This window comes from Cebus imitator, unplaced genomic scaffold, assembly GCF_001604975.1.
Source record: "Cebus imitator isolate Cc_AM_T3 unplaced genomic scaffold, Cebus_imitator-1.0 Scaffold50, whole genome shotgun sequence".
Lineage (NCBI taxonomy): Eukaryota > Metazoa > Chordata > Mammalia > Primates > Cebidae > Cebus > Cebus imitator.
This window is the reverse complement of record NW_016107365.1, coordinates 6,955,101-6,980,123: the sequence shown is the minus strand read 5'-3', so window position 1 is coordinate 6,980,123 and position 25,023 is coordinate 6,955,101. Positions and strand designations below refer to the sequence as shown.

General features: G+C 40.6%; 1 protein-coding gene across 7 annotated transcripts in view; it reads right to left on the bottom strand.

Annotated features, from left to right (window-relative positions):
- Positions 1-25,023, bottom strand: part of PDE8B (phosphodiesterase 8B) — a 256,090-nt gene that overhangs the window by 27,704 nt on the left and 203,363 nt on the right. The window lies entirely within an intron of this gene.

Genomic DNA, 25,023 nt, shown 5'->3' with positions numbered 1-25,023 from the left:
TAAGACAGATGAGCGTGCAGGACGTTTGCAGAGGCAGATTAATATGGCTTAGCAACATTAACTGTAATAACCAGAAATCCTGTCTGCGGAGGCCAAAGCAACTCCAGGTTGGATGCTAATCCACCATGTTGGCTTCTGATTAACCCCAGTTCCGGGATGGCCTCCAAGATGATTATTTTATCTGTTGTTCCTTGTGTAAGAAGAGCATGTACTTACCGTAAATCCTGCCCTTACATCAGAACAACCTTGGCTATAAATCCTGGCCTTAGGCAGATTCACACAGCATTCCTGCCTTTCCCCACAAGTGTCCTACACATTCCTGTCCTCTGGTACTTAAGTGCTGGGTCTGTGGGTAATGGAACAGAGATCCACTATCTTGTCTCGGCACTACCCAAGGCACAAACAAACTTCTGTTCATAAGTTCCTATTAGCTTAAAGGAATGGGATTTGTCAGCCTCTTTCTTTGGCCTCTCAGCTTCCTCAGACTGTGGGGTAGGTGGGCACAGGCCTGCCCACCGTGACACATGTGGTAAGCCAGGCCAGGAGCTGAGAGACCAAGAAATGGAGGAAATCTTGTGGTGGGCAGACACTTTTACATGGAATGGTGTGGCTCACATTTCAGATGCTTGTGGACCACCCTGTCAGTGTGGGGATGCCCCCAAAATGTCAGGGGGGTTTAGAGTGATGGTGAACTGAGAGCCATCCATCACACTGTGGCTCAGAAGGGCCATGGGCAGCCAACGCGGTAAGATGGCCACCTCTCAGTGGGAGCCAGTTGTCAGCAGATGCAAAAGCAAAACAGCTGGCCGTGCGCAGTGGTTCATGCCTGTAATGCCAGCACTTTGGGAAGCCGAGGCCAGTGGATTACCTGAGGTCAGGAGTTCAAGACCAGCCTGGTCAACATGGTGAAACCCCACCTCTACTAAAAATACAGTATTAGCTGGGTGTGGGCGCCTGTAGTCCCAACTACTCAGGAGGCTGAGGCAGGAGAATCACTTGAACCCAGGAGGTGGAGGATGCAGTGAGCTGAGATCATGCCACTACACTCCAGACTCCATCTCAAAAAAAAAGGAAAACAGCTTGAGTAGGAATTGCAATTAAGAAAAAGATTTTGTTTAAGGGCCCTACAGTCAAAAGTTAACTGATTTAAAACTGAAATTTGGGCATCATATGTATTGTTTTAAGGCCTCTACACTTTCCATAAAACTTCTGAGTCTACCGAATTCTGTTTCTCCATTTACTACTGTCTGTTCCTCCTTCCTCCTGCCATATGAGGAATCTAAAAAAAGTAATTTCCAACAGCCTGGGATCCCTTGGGGAAAACAGAGAAGGCATCAAAGACTCCTCTTTTGGGGAAGAATCTGTTTTTCCTCATGAAACCCAAGAGTAATAAGCAGACAGATTCTACTCAGGTCTAAAACCACACTCTTGTGTTATCTGATCTCTGGTTAGTGTGTGGGGAGGGTGGGAAGGTGGTACAGAGAGGACTTTGCACTATGAGAGGAGCTGATCTTGGTGTATGTAATGGCCAGCAGTCACAGGCAAGAGTCTTATTGTTAGAGGTGGCCGACAGCAGTTGTTTACAGCAAGTGGTTATTACCATCAGGGCTACTCATTTCTTGGCATGTTGGATAAGAAAAGTATGGTTTAGCCTAGAAAACCTAAGCAATACCATTCAGGACGTAGGATAGGCAAGCACTTTATGACTAAAACACCAAAAGCAATGGCAACAAAAGCCAAAATAGACAAATGGGATCTAATTAAACTAAAGAGCTTCTGCACAGCAAAAGAAACTATCATTAGAGTGAACCAGCAACCAGCAGAATGGGAAAAAATTTTTGCAAGCCACGCATCTGACAAAGGGCTAATATCCAGAATCTACAAAGAACTTAAACTTACAAGAAAAAAACAACCGCATCAAAAAGTGGGCAAAGGATATGAAGAGATACTTCTCAAAAGGAGACCTTTATGCAGCCAACAAACATGAAAAAAGCTCAACATCACTCATCTTGAGAGAAATGCAAATCAAAACCACATTGAGATACCATCTCACACTAGTTAGAATGGTGATCATTAAAAAATCAGGAGACAACAGATGCTGGAGAGGATGTGGAGAAACAGGAATGCTTTTACACTGTTGGTGGGAGTATAATAAATCAGTTCAACCATTGTGGAAGAAAGTGTGGCGATTCCTCAAAAATCTAGAACTAGAAATACCATTTGACCCAGCAATCCCATTACTAAATATATACCCAAAGGATCATAAATCATTCTGTTACAAAGACACATGCACACATGTTTATTGTGGCACTGTTCACAATAGCAAAGATTTGGAACCAACTCAAATGCCCATCAATGATAGACTGGATAAAGAAAATGTGGCACATATACACCATGGAATACTATGCAGCCATAAACAAGGATGAGTTAATGTCCTTTGCAGGAACATGGATGAGGCCGGAAACCATCATTCTCAGCAAACTAAGAACAGAAAATCAAACACCACATGTTCTCACTCATAAGTGCATGAACAATGAAAACACATGGACACAGGGAGGGGAACATCACATGCCAGGGCCTGTTGGGGGGTGGGGGGCTGGGGAAGGGCTAACAGGGGAGTCGGGGGCTAGGGGAGGGATAACATTAGGAGAAATACCTAACGTAGATGACAGGTTGATGGATGCATCAAACCACCATGGCAGGTGTATACCTATGTAACAAACCTGCATGTTCTGCATATGTACCTCAGAACTTAAAGTATAATAATTAAAAAAAGGAAAAAAGTGTGCACAGTGGCTCACTTCTGTAAGTGGCTCCACCTTTAAGCCAGCAATATAATTAAGAAACAAGCTACATTGAAAAGAACATACTTTTCCTGGCAATCTTGTTTTCAAATAATGCTGTTTAGGTCTAAGTTCTGTGCCTTTGAGATGTCAATCTTCTTTACCTGGTTTCATCTTAGTCATGCCTTTGGCTAGGTTGTGCAAAGGTGGGAGAGAAGCTATTCGAGAACTGGCAAATGAAGAATCTTAGAGGTCTATAAGATCTGTTTCTGTTTGTATGTCTATATATATTTAGTGTGTTGTGTATGTGATGGATAATTACCAAAACATATGACAGATCTCTCATTTGGTTTAAACAAAAAGTAAGTTCTGGCTGGGCACAGTGGCTCACTCCTGTAATCCCAGCACTTTGGGAGGCCAAGGCAGGTGGACTGCCTGAGGTCAGGAGTTTGAGACCAGCCTGAACAATATGTTGAAACCCCATCTCTATTAAAGATACAAAAATTAGATGGGCGTGGTGGTGTGCACCTGTAGTCCCAGCTACTCAGGAGGCTGAGACAGGAGAATTGCTTGAACCCCGGAAGCAGAGGTGGCAGTGAGCCGAGATTACGCCACTGTACTCCAGCCTGGGTAACAGAGTGAGACTCTTGTCTCAAAAGAAAAAAGAAAAAGAAAATCTTCTTATCAGAAATATAGAAACCAACTCAAATGCTTCTTAGTTCACCTGACTTCAGTAATCTTTCAAATAAAACTTGTTTCAAAGTTATTTTCAGTAATTTGAAATCTTAAAGTCGGTTATGTTAAATTAAGTAATCTTAGGTTTTTCAATGGAAATTAGGGTTACTAAGAGTTAAAGTAGTAATTAATATATGTAATTAAAACAACTAGATATGAGAGAGACAATTATATATCAGGTGAATAAAGAAAGATGTGTTTTGGTAAAGAAGTTTATTAAAAACATGAAGATGAGGGTTTTCCCCTGCATACAGGGAAAGTAACCACATAGTTTAAAGGCTAAAGATTGTTTTAAAATGCATGAAAAATGATACAGATAAAACTAGCTGGATAGAAAGGGAAATGACAGAAGACAGAGAATGAGGAACTTTTGATTGATTCCTGGTGGCCACGTGGTTGCCTATGGTATGGAGCTGTGCTGTGCTCAGTTACTAAAGGTAAGAGTGACCAGTGGAATTTAGAGACAAATCCAACTCCTAAGGAGTTGGTTCATTGGATACACAAGGATATGCAAACCAATAAGCAAAAAGTGAAATATATAATCCCTTGGTTATCATCTATAAAAGCTAAAATAAGAGTGCCAGATTGGGCCTTGATGCTGGGCCAAGCTCACATGTGTATCCGTCTGAGCTCAGGTCACTAGCCCCAAAGCTACCTACCAAGGGGAAAATTACGAAGGGGCAACAGGAAGTACCTCTGAGACCTGTGGTTGCCAAGAAGGTAGTCAATGTGGGAAACGGGCAAGACCAAGCAACTACTGAAGCCAGAGGGAACAGTGTGAAGGAACTGTTCCCTTTGTAGATCGGTATCGTCAGCTCCCTGGGAAACCTTTTTTTTTGAATTGTGAGAGTAACTCATTTGGAGCAGTGTCTTTGGTTTTAAATGCCGCAGAGTAGAAAAACATGTTTGGGTTGATGCAGGACCCCCAGCTCACTGCTGAACAATCACAGATGGCTATACGTGATCCAGGCACATAGGAGGTTATTCCTGAGGGAACAGCCAGCCTGATGGACTGGATAAAAGCCTTTGTAGATCTGTTTACCCTGAGAATGGGGTCAGCCCAAATGTTACGTGGAGCACCCCGTATGAAGCAGCTGATATGCTTTGTCTGTAAGCCATGTGGAACTGGCTTTATGACAGGGATATTCACCCCTCAATATGCCCATTACCCAGGTCATGGTAAATGCTAAGAGAGACAGAGAGAGAGAGACAGAGAGAGAGAGGCAGAGAGAGAGAGACAGAGAGAGAGAGACAGAGAGAGAGAGACAGAGAGTGTGTGTGTGAGAGAGAGTGTGTGTGTGTGTGTGTGTGGTGTGCAGGAGGGAGAGGGGAGGCTTTTGCATGGGCACCTCACTACTGATACAAAATTAAAAGTTCAGGAAGCCTCAAATTTGCTGTCTCAGCTTCCCCCATGGGTATTACAGATGCTAATTAAAACATTAACAAGAGCATGGGGAATGGCAAAAGGAGTCAAAGGACTTAACCTAAGGAGGTAAACATTTTTAAAGTTACTAAAATAAATTTTAAAAAAGTCAATTTTAAGAAATTGATGGGGGTGAAACTAAGAAGAAAAAAATAAAGGGAGAGTCATGGAATTTGTCCCAGCAGGGTGGAAATCTTGGCTATTAAGAAATTGAATTAATGGGAAATTGATAGGGTAATCTATTAATGGAAAAGTTCTTAATGCAACACTACCAAAAGTTGAATGGACCAGAGGTACCTCCTGCTTTTCCCCCAACATTAAAGGAATCCAAACCAGTTTTCTGTATTTACCCTAGATTGGACAACTAAACAAAAAAATCAAAAGGTAAAGATTAAAATGAGAAAGGTGATCAACAATTGCCTGGGGCAATGTGGAAGTAATTAATCAAGACACACTGACCCAAGTGCCCAGGTCCTGTGGCTAAACCCCCTGCTGCAAAAACCCAAAGCCTTTTTGACAAGAGGGTAAAATGGTCTAGGGGTGAAAAAGAGAAGTTCCTGGAACCAGAACATAAAAATGTAAGGGCTGATGGAATTATGAAAGTTGAAATGTTTAAATAGGCTTTATGTAAAGCAATTATATCTCCTTTCCCTATATGTTTTATGAAAATGGATATTGTATCTGACTGCTGAAACATTTTTCCTACCTAGTGCTACAGAAGAGAAGGTATGTAAATCTGCCCTTTGAGTAATATTAATTGGACATGCTAAAGGGGAATAAGACTCCCTGAGCCCACAGAATGTAGCATGCCAGAGTGCTTGTAGGGATTAATTCTTCACTCGACAGCCCTCAGTGAATCATTTATTAGGGTGTATGGGGTAATGTCAGAGAAACACTCTGATAGGGTAACAGTGCCCAAAGAGTCCCATGATAAAATGGAAATGGTTTATTTAGGATCTTGCTACCTGAAGAGTGCAGGGAGGAGATACTCATGAGCAGAGAGCCTCTTTTTTTCCGTAGAACTGACTCTGTGGGAGGAGCTGCTGGATTCTACAGTGCCCGGCAAACGGCTCTCTCATCTGACTAAGAGCTGCTTGGTTTGCAGATGGCCTTTCCATGATGAACGAGCAACATCCCATTTGGAAGATGTTTGGAAGATCCTGTTTACAATCTGCTACTCTGATTGTAAAGGATACTTCTGTCAGCAAAATTTACTTTTCTCTACCTGAGTTCTTCAGGATTTGGAAACTTTTCATGAGTATTCTTATTTTATGGTAATGTAGTTATTTGCATAAATTCAGTAAGAATCTATCTTGTTTGGTAACAGAACACAATTGGAAACACTGGTTATTTCACCAAGGCTTTGATTAGAATCATATGTTTTCAGATATGACCAGACTGCTTTGAGGAATTGACACTGACTTTAGAGAGACGATAAAAAGTCCTTTGGCCTGGGAGGCAATGCCACACTTCTACAGCCATCTGATCTTTGACAAACCTGACAAAAACAAGCAATGGAGAAAGCATTCCCTGTTTAATAAATGGTGTTGGGAAAACTGGCTAGCCATGTGCAGAGAGCAGAAACTAGACCCCTTCCTGACACCTTACACTAAAATTAACTCCAGATGGATTAAAGACTTAAACATAAGACCTAACACCATAAAAACCCCAAAGAAAGCCTAGGCAAAACCATTCAGGTCATAGGCATAGGCAACAACTTCATGGCTAAAACACCAAAAGCAATGGCAACAAAAGCCAAAATAGACAAACGGGATCTAATTAAACTCCAGAGCTTCTGCACAGCAAAGGAAACAATTATTAGAATGAACCGGCAACCAAGAGAATGGGAAAAAAATTTTGCAGTCTACCCATCTGACAAAGGGCTAACATCCAGAATCTACAAAGAACTAAAACAGATTTACAAGAAAAAAAACAAACCCATTCAAAAGTGGGTGAAGGACATGAACAGACACTTTACAAAAGATGACATATATGAGGCCAACAAATATGAAAAAATGCTCATCATTACTGGTCATTAGAGAAATGCAAACCAAAACTACATTGAGATACCATCTCACGCCAGTTAGAATGGCGATCATCAAAAAATCTGGAGACAACAGATGCTGGAGAGGATGTGGAGAAACTTTTACACTGTTGGTGGGAGTGTAAATTAGTTCAACCATTGTGGAAGACAGTGTGAGGATTCCTCAAGGATCTAGAAATTCCATTTGACCCAGCAATCTCATTACTGGATATATATCCAAAGGATAATAAATCATTATATTATAAAGACACATGCACACATATGTTCATTGTGGCACTGTTTACAATAGCAAAGACCTGGAACCAACCCAAATGCCCATCGATGATAGGCTGGACAAGGAAAATGTGGCACATATACACCATGGAATACTATGCAGCCATAAAAAATGAGTTCGTGTCCTTTGTAGGGACATGGATGAATCTGGAAACCATTCTCAGCAAACTGACACAAGAACAGAAAAATCAAACACCGCGTGTTCTCACTCATAGGCGGGTGTTGAACAATGAGCACTCATGGACACAGGGAGGGGAGCATCACACACTGGTGTCCATGGTGGGGGGAATGGGGAGGGAGAGTGGGTGGTAGGGAGGTTGGAGAGGGATAACATGGGGAGAAATGCCAGATATAGGTGATGGGGGGATGGAGGCGGCAAACCATATTGCCATGTATGTACCTATGCAACAATCCTACATGTTTTGCACATGTACCCTAGAACCTCTAGTGTAATAAAATGTGTGTGTGTGTGTGTGTGTGTGTGTGTGTGTGTGTGTGTGTGTGTGTGTGTATTCCTTTGGAAAAACAAGCTTGGTACATTGTCTAAATGGTTCCCTTACAAGGTTCCTTGCCTATGTTAAGTAAAGAGTATCACTTTCTGACAGGCCCAGGAACCAAGATAATTTTGGAACTCAAAAAGAGAGGAAATTTGCACAGGTGATATGACAAGAATATGACACGAATAGTCTAACGGGGAATCCTTGGTCTCAAGGCTTTTTAAAACATCAAATCTAAAATTCCTTATAAAGTTCCACCAAAGCCAGCTGAAAAGAAGCCAATATGACCAATCACTATTCTTGCTACACTTTAGGCAAATAATTAGGCCAAGTATCATGAGACTAAAATTTATTTTGCAAATAAAGCAAACAAATTGGTACTGTTAATTTTAATTTTTTCCATTATTCCTGAAATACCAAGGTACTATAATTTATCCTTGGTAGAAATGGGGAAACTGGAGACAGAAAAACTTAGATTCTAGTCCTAATCACTGTTTTTCTTTTCTTTTTGTTTTTTTGAGACAGTCTCACTCTGTCGCCCAGGCTGGAGTGCAGTGGCACAAACTTGGCTAACTGCAACCTCTGCCTCCCAGGTCCAAACTATTCTCAACCACCCGAGTAGCTGGGATTACAGGCATGTGTCACCACACCCAATTAATTTTTGTATTTTTAGTAGAGACAGGGTTTTCCCATGTTGGCCAGGCTGGCCTCCAACTCCTGAGCTGAAGCAATCTGCCCTCCTCCGCCTCCCAAAGTGCTGGGATTACAGGTGTGGGCCACTGTGCCAAGCTCTGACCATTGTTCTCGAGTTTTTATTATTTGCCTACAATTTGGGCTAATCCTGAACTATTTCCTGGCTACAAGTCTCTAAAGAAGAACCAAGGGTTAATTTTCTTCATGATGCTTTTAGTTGGCTAATAGAACAGGCTTTTTTATTGTTCTGGCATACAAATTCTCTTTCAATTGTAATTATATTTCTACTATTTAAATTATTAATGTTAAGTATCCCTCATTGTCTTACTTCTTCTGAGAAAACTAGAGTGATAGTATTCCTAAGACTAGAGATGATCCAACAGCCTGTGAACTTCCCTCATTTGGAATCCCACTGGGCCTGACCTATTTTCCATTGCCAAGTACTGCTACTAAAGCTATAGCCACGCTCTGACAGGCTAAGGGACAATCATAGAAGAGGAATAGTGCATGTGATGGTAAGAGCTGGCTTTGGGAGGCTGGAATGTGGAGGCCAAAGCAACTCCATCTTGGATGCTAATGTGCCATGCTGACTTCTGATTAACCCCAATGCTGAGATGGCCTCAGATATTCCCAACTGATCTACTGTTCCTTGTATAAAAAGCACATACTTACGGTAAATACTGCCATTAGATCAAACAACCTTGATGTTATCATACTTCAACTTTCCTACACATCCCTCTGAATCACACTTTGTGTGTGGCATAGAAGCTCTGGGTCTGGTGATAACGGTGCAGGGATCCACCATCTTGTCTCACTGCTGCCAGAGACACAGACAGGGCTTCTGTTCTTAAGTTCTTATTAATGCTCCTTTCTGAGAAACTATAGTTGTCAATCTCTTTCTTTGGCCTATCAGCTTCCTCAGACATTGTGGGTAGGTCTGCAATGGACCTGCCCACTACAGAACACCATCTATGACAGATACAGGTAAAACGTTTCAGCTTGACTGAACCACTGAAAAATCCTCATATAAAACTGAAGGGTGAAAATAGGATTTTCCATCAACTCTTCTGCTCAGTCCATTCCACATAATTACAGAAACAATTACATGACCAACCTGTGTGATATCCTGGTTGAAATGTGACAAAAGGCTGTGACTCATTTATCCCATAATTATGGGGGCATTTTTATTTCTTCTGTGAACAACTGTTTTCTGCTTTCCTTTAGGGATGAAGACCATTTGCTATACAGCTACTTACTGGGCTTGTGTGCATTTTTTATTGAAACCAAATGAACAAAACTTTGGCCTTGCAAATTGTTCTCTCAAATAGCTTTAACACAAAAACACATGATTTTTAAATGCTTTTCTTTCTGAATCAAAATGCATCTCTCCTTTAGAAGATGTGTCCTATGGCTCTTTATGTTATTTAAAAACAAAACAAAAACAAAAACAAAATACAACAAAAAAAAACCCTTCTCATTTATCATCTGCCCCATGGGCCAGCTGATTGGCTTGTGGAGCTCCTGCAATGTCAACATGGGTTTTGTATTCTGTCTAGAGTGCAGCCAGATAAAGCACAAGGCCAGTAGGTAACATGCACATCCTGCTTTGGGGATGGAAATGTACCCCAGCTACTGGGTACAGGGAGAAGCAGGGATGACAGCTAACAGTCCCATCTGCTGAGGTGGCTCTGGTCCGTCCTTCTCCACATTTAATGTGACATTTGGCACTTTGAGCAGAACGTACCCCCAAACTGGCTTGCCTGCCTCTGCTGGGCTCTCTGCATGGCTTTGGCTAGCAACCCAGGATGGAGATACTCCTTGCTCTACAGACAGAGAGTCTTCCTGGCTGTGGCAGCATCTGCCACCAGGAACCCTATTTTGGGACTGACTTAATGCTCTGTGCCAAGAACACTGCCAGCAGACCTCTCCCCGTCATACCCCAGCGGTATTGGGTGTTCACTGAAGCTGCCTCTGATTATCCACATACCTCCTCCCGCTACCTTATTGTACAACTAATGATTGACTTAGAGGACAAAATTCTCCTAGAATCAGAATTTTCTTGTGGACTCTACACTTAACCAGCCATTTAGAGTCAGTAGGAATTATTCTAAAATCCTTTCCTTCTTAATGCTCAGTGGAGCTCATTGGGAGGATAGATAGGGAGTGAGTGGGTCTGTGGTTTGGCGTTCTCTGTGGTAGGCAGCCAAGGGGATGAACTTTGCTCCACAGCCATCTCTTACATGTCTCCCACTTCTGGCAGCAGGACATCTGCAGTCTCATCATTACGGTACTCTTGACCAAGGGGAGGTATCCTCCTTCCTTGGAACAGGCAGGGAAGCTGAGGTTTAAGAGGTTAAGAAACTTGCCCAAGTCACGCAGCTAGTGTACAGAGCCAATTTCAAACTTGTCCCTCGGGCTCTAAAACCATTTGCTCTGTCACACTGCTCTCTACAACGAAGGCCCAGAAAGGACGTGCCAGGCCTGGGCTTGTTAAACTGGGGTCAAGGAAACACCCCCTGCGTTACTGTGGGACATCTCTTTGAAATACTTTTCCTTGAAATTTGGGGGGAAGTGTGAGTATCTCTTATCGAAAGGTTTTGTTACGTGCAAGCTAATGCGAAGCACTGGGACAGGAATTCAATGCCGTCAATGCCCCTTGCCAGTCAGTCTAGTCTCTCTGTAGTGTGGTGAGTGTGTCTCCTCTTGTAAAAGCTTAAAGGTAACACATTCTTATGCACGGCAGTGACTGAGAAGTTTGATGTTGTGTGTTACTGGGGAAACTGAAGGCTTTGGTGCTCAGTTTCTGCAATGTGAATACTGCTGTCCTTGGCCTGTGAAGCTCTTTGCCAGAGCTCAAAGCTGGGATTCCTCAGCAAGTCCTTGGAAATTTACAGCTTGCTTCAGGAAGAAAAGTATTTCAAACCTTTAATTATGTAAAAATATTATAGGTTGCCACAAATTTTGCTGTCTTTGTATTAAATGCTTTGTTTACAAACATCTGATTATACTTGGTTCTAAAAAGCACTACGAATTCTGAGTTATGTATTTGGGTGTATGTGCACCTGATTTCAGGGTCATTTGTCTCTTAAATAATCATTTTTAAATCCTATTTTATCTACATACCCACCAGAATGTCTAAAATTAAAAAGAAGTTTCGTCAAGGCTATAGAACAACTGGAACTCTCATACATAGTTGGAGGGAGTATAAAATTGTACAACCACTTTGGAAAAAAGGCCTGTCAGTTTCTTTTAAAATTAGCCATCCACCTACTACACGGCCCAGCAGTCCCACTCCTAAGTGTTTACTCAAGGCAAACAGAAGCATATATTCACAAGAAAACCTGTCTCAGAATGTTCAAAGCAGCCAAAAGCTGGAAACAGCCCCGGAGACCATCAGCAGAAGTAGATTCTCCACACTGTGATAGACTGATGCAAAAGAATATTCAGTAATAAGAAGGAAAAAAAAATGATACATCCAGTGCAGATTAATCTGAAAAACATTATGATGAGTGAGAGAAACCAACTACAACAGTCCACACTTAAGCTCTAATTTATGGTTAAATAATTCAGAAGAGTGGTCACCTCTGGGGGCGAGCAGGATGGGTGAAGGCTGAGATAGACTGTGAAGGGGCATGTAGGGACCTTTAGGATGATGTGGTTTGGTATCTTGATGGGGTTGAGGTTCCGGTATTGTACACTTTGTCAAAACTCAAGGAAGGCTATGCTTAAGATGTATGCATTTCACTGTACGTAATTTCTACCTTAGAAGAGATGAAAACAAATATTAAACTCTAGTTAATAACATGCATGCTGAAGTGACAAGGGGTGAAACATACTGATGTTTGCAACTTGTTTTTGATAGTTGGAAATCTATTAGAAAGTAGATGAATTGATGGATGCCTAGAGAGAGAGATAGATGGTTATATGATCAAGCAAAATGCTAATTACAGAACCTAGGTACTGGGTGCATGTGTATTCACTTACAGTCCTTCTAACTCTTCTACATGGCTAAAGATTTTCATCATAAACTTTAGGGAAAATTTTATGTTCAACTGACTATATGGATTAATGGCTGAAAAATGGAAGTCTGAAATATAGTTTCAAAATCTATGAAAATAAACAAGACAAAGGAAATTGAGAACAGCCTGAAACAGAGCAAGGTAAATTGCATGTCACAGTCCCTGGGACTCCCGACCACGAGCTTGGGCATGACATAATACACCGCTTCAAACCGTAACTAGGGAATTGTGTACAGCAGCTGCCAATCTACAAAGTATAAGATCTACTTAGGTAACTATTTAAAACATTGATTTTTATGCAACAAGAAGAGCTAACGATCCTAAATATATATGCACCCAATACCGGAGCACCCAGATTCATAAAGCAAGTTTTTAAGAGACCTACAAAGAGACTTAGATTCCCCAATAATAGTGGGAGATTTTAACACCCCACTGTCAATATTAGACAGATCAACGAGACAAAATTAACAAGGATATCCAGGACTTGAACTCAGCTCTGGACCAAGCAGACCTAATAGACATCTACAGAACTCTCCACCCCAAATCTACAGAATATACATTCTTCTTAGCATCATATTGCACTTATTCTAAAATTAGCCACATAATTGGAAGTAAGCACTCCTTAGCAAATGAAGAACAGAAATCATAACAAACCGTCTTTCATACCACAGTGCAATAAAATTAGAACTCAGGACTAAGAAACTCACTCAAAACTGCACAACTACATGGAAACTTAACCACCTACTCCTGAATGACTACTAGATAAGTAACGAAATGAAGGCAGAAATAAAGATATTCTTGAAACCAATGAGATCAAAGATGCAACGTACCAGAATCTCTGGGACAAATTTAAAGCAGTGTGTAAAGGGCAATTTATAGCACTAAATGCCCACAAGAGAAATCAGAAAAGATCTAAAATCAACACCCTAATGTCACAATTAAAAGAACTAGAGGAACAAAAACAGGCACGTTCAAAAGCTAGCAGAAGACAAGTAGTAACTAAAATCAGAGCAGAACTGAAGGACATAGAGACACACACACACAAAAAAAACCCTTAAAAAAAAAAAGAATCCAGGAGCTGGTTTTTTGAAAAGACCAATAAAATAGATAGACTGCTAGCCAAAGAAGAAAAGAGAAGAATCAAACAGAAATACAAACTACCATCAGAATACTATAAACATCTCTATGCAAATAAATCAGAAAATCTAGAAGAAATGGATAAATTCCTGGACACATACACCATCCCAAAGCTAAACCAGGAAGAAGTCGAATCTCTGAATAGAGCAATAACAAGGACTGAAACTGAGGCAGCAATTAACAGCCTACCAACCAAAAAAGTCCAGGAACAGATGATTTCGCAGCCAAATTCTACCACAGGTACAAAAAAGAGCTGGTACCATTCCTTCTGAAACTATTCCAAACAATAGAAAAACTCATTTTATGAGGCCAACATCATCCTGATACCAAAACCTGGCAGAGACACAACTAAAAAAGAAAATTTCAGGCCAATATCACTGATCAACATTGATGCAAAAATCCTCAATAAAATACTGGCAAACAATCCAACAGCCCATTGAAAAGTTTATCCATCATGATCAAGTTGACTTCATCCTTGAGATGCAAGGCTGGTTCAACATATGTAAATCAACAAATGTAATTCACCACATAAACATAACCAAAGACAAAAACCACATGATTTTCTCAATAGATGCAGAGAAGGTCTTAGACAAAATTCAACAGCCCTTTATGCTAAAAACTCTCAATAAACTAGGTATTAATGGACCGTATCTCAAGATAATAAGAGCTATTTATAACAAATCCACAGCCAATATCATACTGAATGGGCAAAAACTGGAAGCTTTCTTTTTGAAAACCAGCACAAGACAAGGATGCCCTCTCTCACCACTCCTATTCAACACAGTATTGGAAGTTCTGGCCAAAGCAATCAGGCAAGAAAAAGAAATAAAGGGTATTCAATTGGGAAAAGAGGAAGTCTGTCTCTATTTGCAGATGACATGATTATGTATTCAGAAGACCCCATTGTCTCAGCCCAAAATCTCCTAAAGCTGATAAGCAACTTCAGCAAAGTCTCAGAATACAAAATCAATGTGCAAAAATCACAAGCATTCCTATACAGACAAACACCCAAATCATGAGTAAACGCCTATTCACAATTACTATGAAGAGAATAAAATACCTAGGAATACAAATAACAATGGATGTGAAGGACTTCTTCAAGGAGAACTACAAACCACTGCTCAATGAAACAAGAGAGGACACAAACACATGGAAAAACATTCCATGCTCTTGGTTAGGAAGAATCAGTATTGTGAAATGGCTGTACTGCCCAAAGTAATTTATAGATTCAATGCTATTCCCATCAAGGTACCACTGACTTTTTTCACAGGATTGGGAAAAAACACTTTAAATTAAAAAAAAAAAAAAAAAGCCAGAGGCATCACACTACCTGACTTCAAACTATACTACAAGTAGTTTAGTAATATACAAACTATACTATAGTAATCAAAACAGCATGGTACTAGTACCAAAATGGAGATATAGACCGATGGAACAGAACAGAGGCCTCAGAAACAACGCCACACATCTACAACCATCTGATCCTCTATTTAATAAATGGTATTGGGAAAACTGGCTAGCCAGATGCAGAAAGCTGAAACTACATCCCTTCCTTACACCTTATACAAAAATTAACTCAAGATGGGTTAAAGATTTAAACATAAGATCTAAAACCTTAAAAACTCTAGAAGAAAGCCTAGGCAATACCATTCAGGACATAGGCATGGGCAAGGACTTCATGACTCAAACAGCAAAAGCAATGCCAACAAAAACCAAAATAGACAAATGGGATCTAATTAAACTAAAGAGCTTCTGCATAGCAAAAGAAACTATCAGCAGAGTGAACAGGCAACCTACAGAATGGGAGAAAATTTTTGCAATCTACCCATCTGACAAAGGGCTATTATCCAGAATCTACAAATAACTTAAATTTCTAGGAAAAAAAAAACCCCATCAAAAAGTGGGAAAAGGATATGAACAGACACTTCTCAAAAGGAGACATTTATGCAGCCTACAGACATATGAACAAAAGCTCATCATCACTGGTCATTAGAGAAATGCAAATCAAAACCACAATGAGATACCATCTCATGCCAGTTAGAATGGCGAGCATTAAAAAGTCAGGAGACAACAGTTGCTGGAGAGGATATGAAGAAATAGAAATGCTTTTACAGTGTTGGTGGGAATGTAAATTAATTCAATCATTGTGGAAGACAGAGTGGCGATTCCTCAAGGATCTAGAACTAGAAATAGCATTTGACCCAGCAATCCCATTACTGGGTATATATCTAAAGTATTATAAATCATTCTATTATAAAGACACATTCACACATATGTTTATTCCAGGGGCACTGTTCACAATAGCAAAGACTTGGAACCAACCCAAATGCCCATCAATGATAGACCAGATAAAGAAAATGTGGCACATATACACCGTGGGATAGTATGCAACCGTAAAAAAGGATGAGATCCTCTCCTTTGCAGGGACATGGATAAAGCTGGAAACCATCATCCTCAGCAAACTGACACAAGAACAGAAAACCAAACACCGCATGCTCTCACTCATAAGTGGGAGTTGAACAATGAGAACACATGGACACAGAGACGGGAACATCATACATCGGGGCCTGTCTGGGGGTCGGGGGCCAGGGCATTAGGGGAGGAATGGCAATAGGAGAAATACCTAATGTTGATGATGGGATGACGGGTGCAGCAAACCCCCATGGCATGTGTAAAACTATGTAACAAACCTGCACGTTCTGCACATGTGCCCCAGAACTTAAAGTATAATAAAATTAATTTTTATTAAATTGATTGATAGAAGTGATGGATAGATTTTATGAACTAGCCTTTTCCTCCCACCCCCAAGTTCTCCCATGACCTTAAATGATAGGATTTAAATTTATTTGCAACTTAAATCTATCTCTTGTGGGAGAAAACCCTAAAAACAATATGAAAACATCCCTTTAGTATGCGGCATTCATGTCAACCTCTTATTTTTAAGAAACAAAAAAAAAAAAATCATGAGACTTTTTAGCAACTAAAAGGAATCAAGGCCAGGATCAGTACAATAACAAATAAGCAAATAAATACTGGCTGCCTCCTTCAACACTCATTTCAGAATCACCGTGGGAAGGTGGATAGCATTTGGTAGAAAAGTCTGAGTCATTCCTGACAAAGTCAAAGGCATCAGAACTCACAATTAAATCACCAGGTATCTCAGTATGCAAGCCAGGGGGTCATCCTTGCTGCTGCTTCTCTTTCCTCCCCATAGCCAGTCCATCATCCCATCCTGCAAAGTCACCTGTGTCTCTCCACTACCAGAACATAGGTACCATTAGCTTTCACCTGAGCTTGACAATACCTGCCCAACCAGTCCATTCTCAACTCCTCAGCCAGCATAAGTTTGCAAACTATATATTTAATCCCGTCATTCTGCAGTGTAAAACTCCCACTTCCCATCCATCTTAGGGTCAAACTCCAGGCAGCAAACAGTTTATGAGGCTCTGCTGCATGGCCTGGGCCCTGCCAGCTCTCCAGGTGCACTTCTGACCCCCACCACTCTGCCCTGGGCTCTCAGCTTGCAGGCCGCCTGGCTTCCTTTCCATCTCTTTCGTTCTCCCATGCCCTTTCCCATCTTAGGGTCTTTGTACATGTAGCTCCTCTGCTTGAGAAGCTTCCCAGTCCACTCTCTTTCCTCTGCCTATTTGTCTTCTATCTTAGCTCAAACATGATTTCCAAGGGAACCCTTCCTGGGTATTTCCTGCCCATCCTACTCCCTTATAAGGTCAAGCCCTTCTGTCACATGTTATCAATGGACTTTCCCCTTATTGTATTTATAACAATTCATAAGTTAGTACTTATTTGAATAATGTCTATCTGCCAAGTACTATGTAGGCAGGGGTTATGTCTATTTGATTACCTTTGTATAACCCGTGCTAAAACAGTACCTGGCATATAAAAGCTAATATAAAATGAATCCGTAAGAGACTGAGATTGACCAGGCTGTTTGCCTTACAGCTCTGATGAAAACACTGGTTTTAATAATTGTGCCATTATATATTTTACTTAATGCTTATGTCTCCAAAGACATTAATTTGCAGTGTTTCATCGTAAAATGCTGATAGAGAAATGTCCATTTAAAAATACATCTATGGGCTCAGATAGCATCAAATCTGACAGGCAAAGAGTTGTTGTGATGGTGAGAAATTGAGGCCGAGTATCTAAATGCACCCTTGTCCCTAAGCTTGAGCTTCTGATAGTCTGTTACTTTTCTTGTTATCAATAAAATGATAAACATGAGATGTTATTTTAAACACAAAAAGATCATTCCTATTCTTATACACATTTGCAATGAAACAGGAAGTGATTTTTAAATATTTCTTAATTTTATATAGAAGAATGCAGATTTTGGTGGAAGAAAATTTTGATCCACATTTTCAAACTCATATTGTTTTGTTTTTGTGCCATGCTTCACTCCCCTGAATGTTATAGAAAGGGGTAAAAACCTGGTTAAGATGAACAAAAGTACTATTCACTTAAAGAATCACTGTAGCTTTAAACGCTGACTTGTTAAGCACTTTTAAGATTGAACATTCTTGATCTGCAACTTCACGACAGAACTGAATGCTTTCGTGTTTGTGACAAGACAGCTTTGATGAATTGGAGTCTGAATGCTAGATAAAGAGATGTGATCACAGGAACTGAGTCACTTGAGACCCTCCCTGCATTTACATGTAATGAAGTGACAGTGTGAGTGGTATAGTACAGAACGTCTTTGATCATCTTTACTCAAAATACTTTGATGAGCATTTTCTTGAAATTAAAAGGATCTGATGCATAGATCAAAGATCTTTTCTGTTTTCAAAAACCACTTGAAGATTCACTTCTTGCACCCAAGCAGCCCCTGAACACTGAAACAAAACACCTCATGCAACCTTCTGGGCCCCTGTCCAGAAGGACATAGCTCCCAAAGCCACCCACAAGCTGTTGCCATTTGTTTTCATGTATTCCAAGTTCTTGAAATACTGTAGCACCAAGACAGAAAAGAAATATGCTAATTCCGATGCTTGTTATCAGATCACTTCAGTACGTTTTATGAGTCTAATAGATGCAGTGTAACGGCATCTCTTTCCTTTTATCTTAATGGTAATTTAAAATGTTATTTATATCAAAGCAACATGCATTGGTTTTTATATAGATGAAACGGCATATGAATTTCTAGGATTTACACAAGATTAAAAAGAAAACTCCTAAGCTGTTTTTTATCCCAGATCATTTTCTGCATGCCAGACAAGCACAGATTTATCTTATTCTGCTGTTAGATATATTTCCTTTGAAAAATGTTAAGCATCATTTTCCTGTGCAATGCGAGGTCTACATCTTCAGATAGTATGCTGTCCCTTGGTCATAACTTCTCTTAGCTCCCAGTGCTTATGTCCATTGGCTCTACATTCTACATGCATTTGCAGGAGCCTTTACAGAGAAGTACTCTCGTGGTTCAGCCCAGTGATCATCATGCAGGTGTCCTTATCTCATGGAGAAACACTGAATGCAAGCCACTATTCAGGCTTAAATGTTTTATCTTTTTTGTCTTGTCTAATTTCTCTCTAATGGCTTTCAAATACCTACAGTGTAAGAACCACTGCACTTCATAACCTGGCAAATAATGAGTTTTCTAATACGGAAATATGATATATTTGTAGTTTTCAAACTTATGCATGAATCAAAATCACCTGAAGGGCTTGTTAAAACCAATTGCAGGGCCCCATCCCCAGAGTTGCTGACTCAGTAGGTCTGGGTAGGGCCAAGCATTTGCATCTAAGAGTTCCCAGGCCCACCCTATTAACAACACTTTAAGCTTTCATATTCAGGGTGTGCTCAGTGTACCAGCGGCATTGGCGACACCTGAAGCTTGTTAGCACTACTGACTCTCGACCAGGTGTGGTGGGATTACACTTGTAATCCCAGCACTTTGGAAGGCCGAGGCAGGAAGATCACAAGGTCACGAGTTTGAGAACAGCCTGAGCAACATGGTGAAACCCCGTCTCTACTAAAAATACAAAAAAGAAAAATAGCTGGGCATGATGGTGGGCACCTGTGTTCCCAGCTACTCAGGAGGCTGAGGCAGGAGAATCTCTTGAACTTTGGAGGTGGAGGTTGCAGTGAGCCGAGATCACACCACTATACTCCAGCCTGGGTGAGAGAGCAAGACTCCATCTCAAAAAAACAGAAACAAACTACTGACTCTCAAGCTCTCTGACTCACTGAATCAGAATCTACATTTTGAGAAACACTGACAGAGTGAAAAGACCACAGGTTTTTGAGAAAAGCTCTTTTGGTACCTACATTTCTAGTTGTATAAACCTGGAGAACTTAAAGAGCTTTACTGAGTCTGTTTTATCATTGGTAAATGGAGACCAACACCTACTATATTAGCATTCTCTAGAGAGAGAGAACAAATAGGGGATATACACACACACACATATACACATATATACGTGTGTGTATGTGTTTGTGTATTGAAACAGCGACCGAGCTAAGTTTATTATATAAATTGGCTCACAGGGCTATGGCGGCTGAGGAGTCCCAGGATACGATGTCTGCAAGTTTAAGAACCAAGGAGGCAGTGGAATAAGTCCCAATGTCTGAAAGCCTGAGAGCCAGGAGCACCGATGTCCAAGGAAAGGAGAAGATGACCATTCCCGCTTAAGAAGCGAGGGCAGATTTGCACTTCCTGTCTTTTAATTCCATCCAGGCCCTTGGCTGATTGGATGGTACCCACCCACATAGGGGAGGGCAGATCTTCCTGTCCTGTGATTCAAATTTAGTCCACTGATTCAAATGCCAGTCTCTTTGGGAAACACCTTCCCAGAAACAATGTTTTACTGTTTTAAAGAATCTGATGCATAGATTTTTTTCTGAGTATCTTTTTTAAGCCAGTCAAGTTGACACTTTTCTTTTTAGGATCTAAGAGGATCAAATGAGACAATATTAGCCAGTGGCTTTTAAGCCGGTCTTTACATCAGAATCACCTGGAGGGCTTCTTAAGCAACACTGCTGGGCACTGCATCCATCATTTCTGTTTCAGCAGGTTTGGGTGGGAGCCTTAGAATCTGCATGTCTTACAAGTTCCCAGGTGAGGCGGAAGCTGCAGGTCCAGTGCCATACTTTGAGAACCACTGGCCTCGCCTACAGTGGGTTTTGGGTTTTCTAATAAGGAAAGATGACATATTTGTAGTTTTCAAATTTATGCATGAATCAAAATCAACTGAAGGGCTTGTTAAAGCCGATTGCAGGGTCCCATCCCTGGAGTTGCTGACTCAGTAGGTCTGGGTGGGGCCAAGTATTTGCATCTAAGAGTTCCCAGGTGAGGCTGAGACTCTAGACCCAGGGCCCACCTTATTAACAACACTTTTAGCTTTGGTATTCAGTGTGTGCTCAGTGTACCAGCGGCACTGATGACACCTGGAGCTTGTTAGCACTACTGACTCTTGGCCAGTGCCACACTTTGGGAACCGCTGGCCTAGTCTACAGTGGAGCCCAGATCATGCTTGTTCCCTTTGCCTTCTATTTCATAGGTGTATTCTGTTTGTTGAGAATCTGGGTTCAATGACATTGATTTACATTGCTTGCTCTTTCAGGATTGATTTCAGTTTCCTTTCCTCTGAAGCTCAACGTTGAGCTTCTGTGGGGTGCTCTGCTGAGTGGTTTACACACAAGGTAACCTGTCTCCTCATGTTTTTGCTATCAGTCATCCAGTCTGTGTCCCCTCGCTGCTCAGTGACAGAGACACACATACAAACAGTTATGGGAAGGAATTTCATTTTGCTTAAAGTTTCTTGTTCTTAAAGAATTGTCAGTGATGGATGGCACTTTTCTGTATAAACCCACATGCCTCCTAGATTATGTCCAGAGCATGAGGGAAATAGATGTACCATTTTCCCACCCCTGTACACTGGCACTCAACAGAGAGTCATTAAACTCCTTAATCACACCAGGCTTCATTTGTACTCTGATTAGCATAAGATAGAGTTGATCCTCAGGCCCAGGGCTTAGTAAATCGGGTCCCTTAAGAGCTAGTGAGGAGGCAAGGGAACAGCACACAGAAAAATTAGTAATAATGAGAGGAATGTAAAACAGTTTTATCACTGTGTGTCCTGAGATGCTGAAAATGCTGTTTGTTAGAATCTTTGTTTACATTTAGTAAACAATTACCACCCCCTCCACCCCCAGAGAAACAGGGCATCTCTAATTAGAACCTCAACTTCTAATTCAACTCAAGGAATATTTATTGGGCCTGTGAGGCAAAGATGGTTAGGTCCCAGTTTCTGCCTTCATAGGATTTACTGTCTAATAAGGGACAAACTCAATGCCATCACAATGAAATTATTCTTTCAGCAGGTATTTATTGGGCATATACTATGTGCTAGGCACTGGGATGTGACCAAGAACAAGAAATAAAGCTCTGGCTCTCAGCAAACTAGTTCAGACGTGCCCAAAGACAGTCTTTCCCAAAAGGTGGTGTCATGTGGTTGAGGAGTTAGAAGGTAAGTTTGGGGCATTCTCAAATTTGATACTAAATAACCTCGAGTCACACATTCAAGCCACTCGCTCCTTGAAGCCTGCAGTTATCCCTAGTCCTAGGTAGCCCATCTGAGGATGGATGCCACCTGTGAAGAAATCCTAGGCAACGAGAGCCTTCACCTAATTTTGTCTGGAAATGCTCCATTAGAAATGAAGGCACAAAGCAGGTATTAAACAACACTCCTGTGCCCTGAAAAGGGGCAATAAAATGAATGAATTAAACAGCATTTATAAATTTTAAAGTATATGTATCTCATGTGACATGGGCAGATTTTTTTCCTTCCAGGCACAATAAAAATGCCACCCAAGCCCACTGGTGCTGAGCACCACTACTAGATGCCCCCTGGAACTTTTCCTGAGTCTGTCAGTGATGGGCTGTGAGTGGTACTGTGTGATGGCAGGCTAGCTGCAGGAGGACATTAACTTTCTGGGGTGGCCTGGCTGATGGAGGGGAGATGGGCACAGATGGCAGCAAAAGCAGCCATGAGACCCATTCTCACCTTAGAGAGAAGTTTTATGTCCTCTCTCCTAGCTTTTCAATTGGCAGATTCTGGTACTACTATGCTGAAAACGTGCCAGGAAAACATATCTGAAATTCACGTCAGAAAGCAGGAATTTAAATACTCGTTGCTAAAGTTTTGGTTCTGTTCAGGTAACAGTTTATTTGGGATTACTTAGACTGGCCCAGCTGTCTCACCTGACCCTCCCTGCCTGGGGCCATTCATGTTGAGCCTCCATTAGCAGAGGTTCCCACAGTCTTGGGCCCTTGAGCTCCCTCAAAAGGTAAAACTACTCCTTTTGATGCTGCAAGTGAGGTCTGTCTCAGAAGAGAAGTCTGGCAGGAGGAGACTCGGGGAGCGTTCACCACCCACAAAACTGCCAGTCAAGGTCCTAGAAACACAGCTGAGAGCTTCATTAGTGTGCACATGAGGGGCAATGGCACATGGCTATACCATCACATGCATGGCAGCTATTGTGAAAGTTTCCTGGGAAAAGCAGCTGTATCCTTCGGGAACTGTTTTGGTGTCTAAAATCCACATTAACAAGGCAATTTCTCAAGAATTAGAGAAACTAGGGTTGAGGGGGGTGTGTGTGTGTGTCTCCTTCTGCCTGTAGTCTGCAGGCAGCTAAGACACCTATTGACTTGCTACAGAGAGAGGCAGCTGAGGCCAAGTGTGGAGGGCACTTGCCCAAAGGCACAGAACTAGCCAGAGACAGAGTGAAGCATGAACAAGTGTGTTATGCTGCCTTCTCACCGGTCTTCAGTGCTCGAGACTCAGTGACAAATATTTGGGTAAATATTAGATTAAATTTTCTCTTAATTCCATTAAAACACATGCATTTAAGGCAACAACAGTAACCATCTTGAGGTTTATAATGTAGGTAGATACCTATGAGAACTGCAACGTAAAGGATAAGAGGGAAGGTGGTAAATGGACTTCCAGTTCCAGAAGTTCCTATGTTTCACATGAATTGGTACCATATAGGCTAAGCAGACTGTGTAAAGTTAAAGATGTATATAGTAATCCCCATAAAAATGCCAAAAGATTTAACTAAAAAAAACAAATGGATAAATAAAATGGCTTTTAAAAATTGTTCAAATAATCTAAAACACCTTTATTAAAAAAAAAGAGAGAAAAAACAACAAAAAAAAAATCAAATGTTAAAATGGTAGACCTGAATCCAATCATATCAATAATTACATTAGACGTTAGTGGACTGGACAATCCAAATAAAAGGCAGATATTGTCAGAATTGATTAAAAAATGGAAAGTCAATTATACACTCTCTATAAAAAATATACCTTCAACAGACACAGACTGAAAGTAAATGGATGGGAAAAGATACATCATGCAAACAAGCATAAGGCTGGAATGGCTATATTACTATCAAATCAAATACATCATAAGATAGAGAGCATCACCAGCTATAAAGAAGAACATTTTATAAGGATAAAAAGGTCAATTCAGAAAGACATAACAATCGGAGATGTCTATTACTTAACAACAGAGTTTCAAAACACATGAGAAAAAAAAACTGAGAGAATTAAAAGGAGAAACAGGCAAATCTACAATCATAGTTGAGGATCTTAACACTCCTCTTTCAGCATTTGGTAAAATGAAAAACCAATTAGGAAAAACACTCATAATCTGAATAATATCAATAACCTTGACTTAACTGATATTTATAGAACACTCCACCTAGTGACAGAAGAATACAAATTCTTTTCAAGTGAACTTGAAACACTAAGACAGATCTTAACCTGGGTCATAAAACAAGTCTCAATGCACTTAAATAAATTTAGATTACACAAAGTTTGTTCTCTGACCATAATGGAATTAAATTAGAAATTGCTAACAGAAAAAAATCTGTAAACTCCACAAATATTTAGAAACCAAAAGAAAATAAAAACAAAAAAACAGAGCTTCTAAATAACCCAGGGATCAAAGAAGAAATCAATCCACCATCCGGTTCAAAATACGTTACAATCTTGGGTATCTACCCAAGAGGAGTAAAAGCACATGTATATTTGAAGGCTTTTACAGGAATGTTCAAAGCAATTTATTTGTAATAGCCAAACCTGAAAACAACTAAATGTCCATCACCAGATGAATGAATAAATAAATTATGGAATAGCTAATGCACTAGAATAATACTGAGCAATAAAAGGAAGTGAACTACTAAAATCCATTGAATGGTACACTTTAAATGGATAAATTGTATGGTATGTGAATTATATCTCAATAAAGCTATTACAATAAAGAAATGAATAAACTGTTTGATAAATACAACAGCATGGGTGAAACTCAGAATTAGTATGCTTAGTGAAAGAGGCCACAAGAAGGAGTATATACTCTATAATTCTATTTTCATAAAATTCTAGAAAATGGAA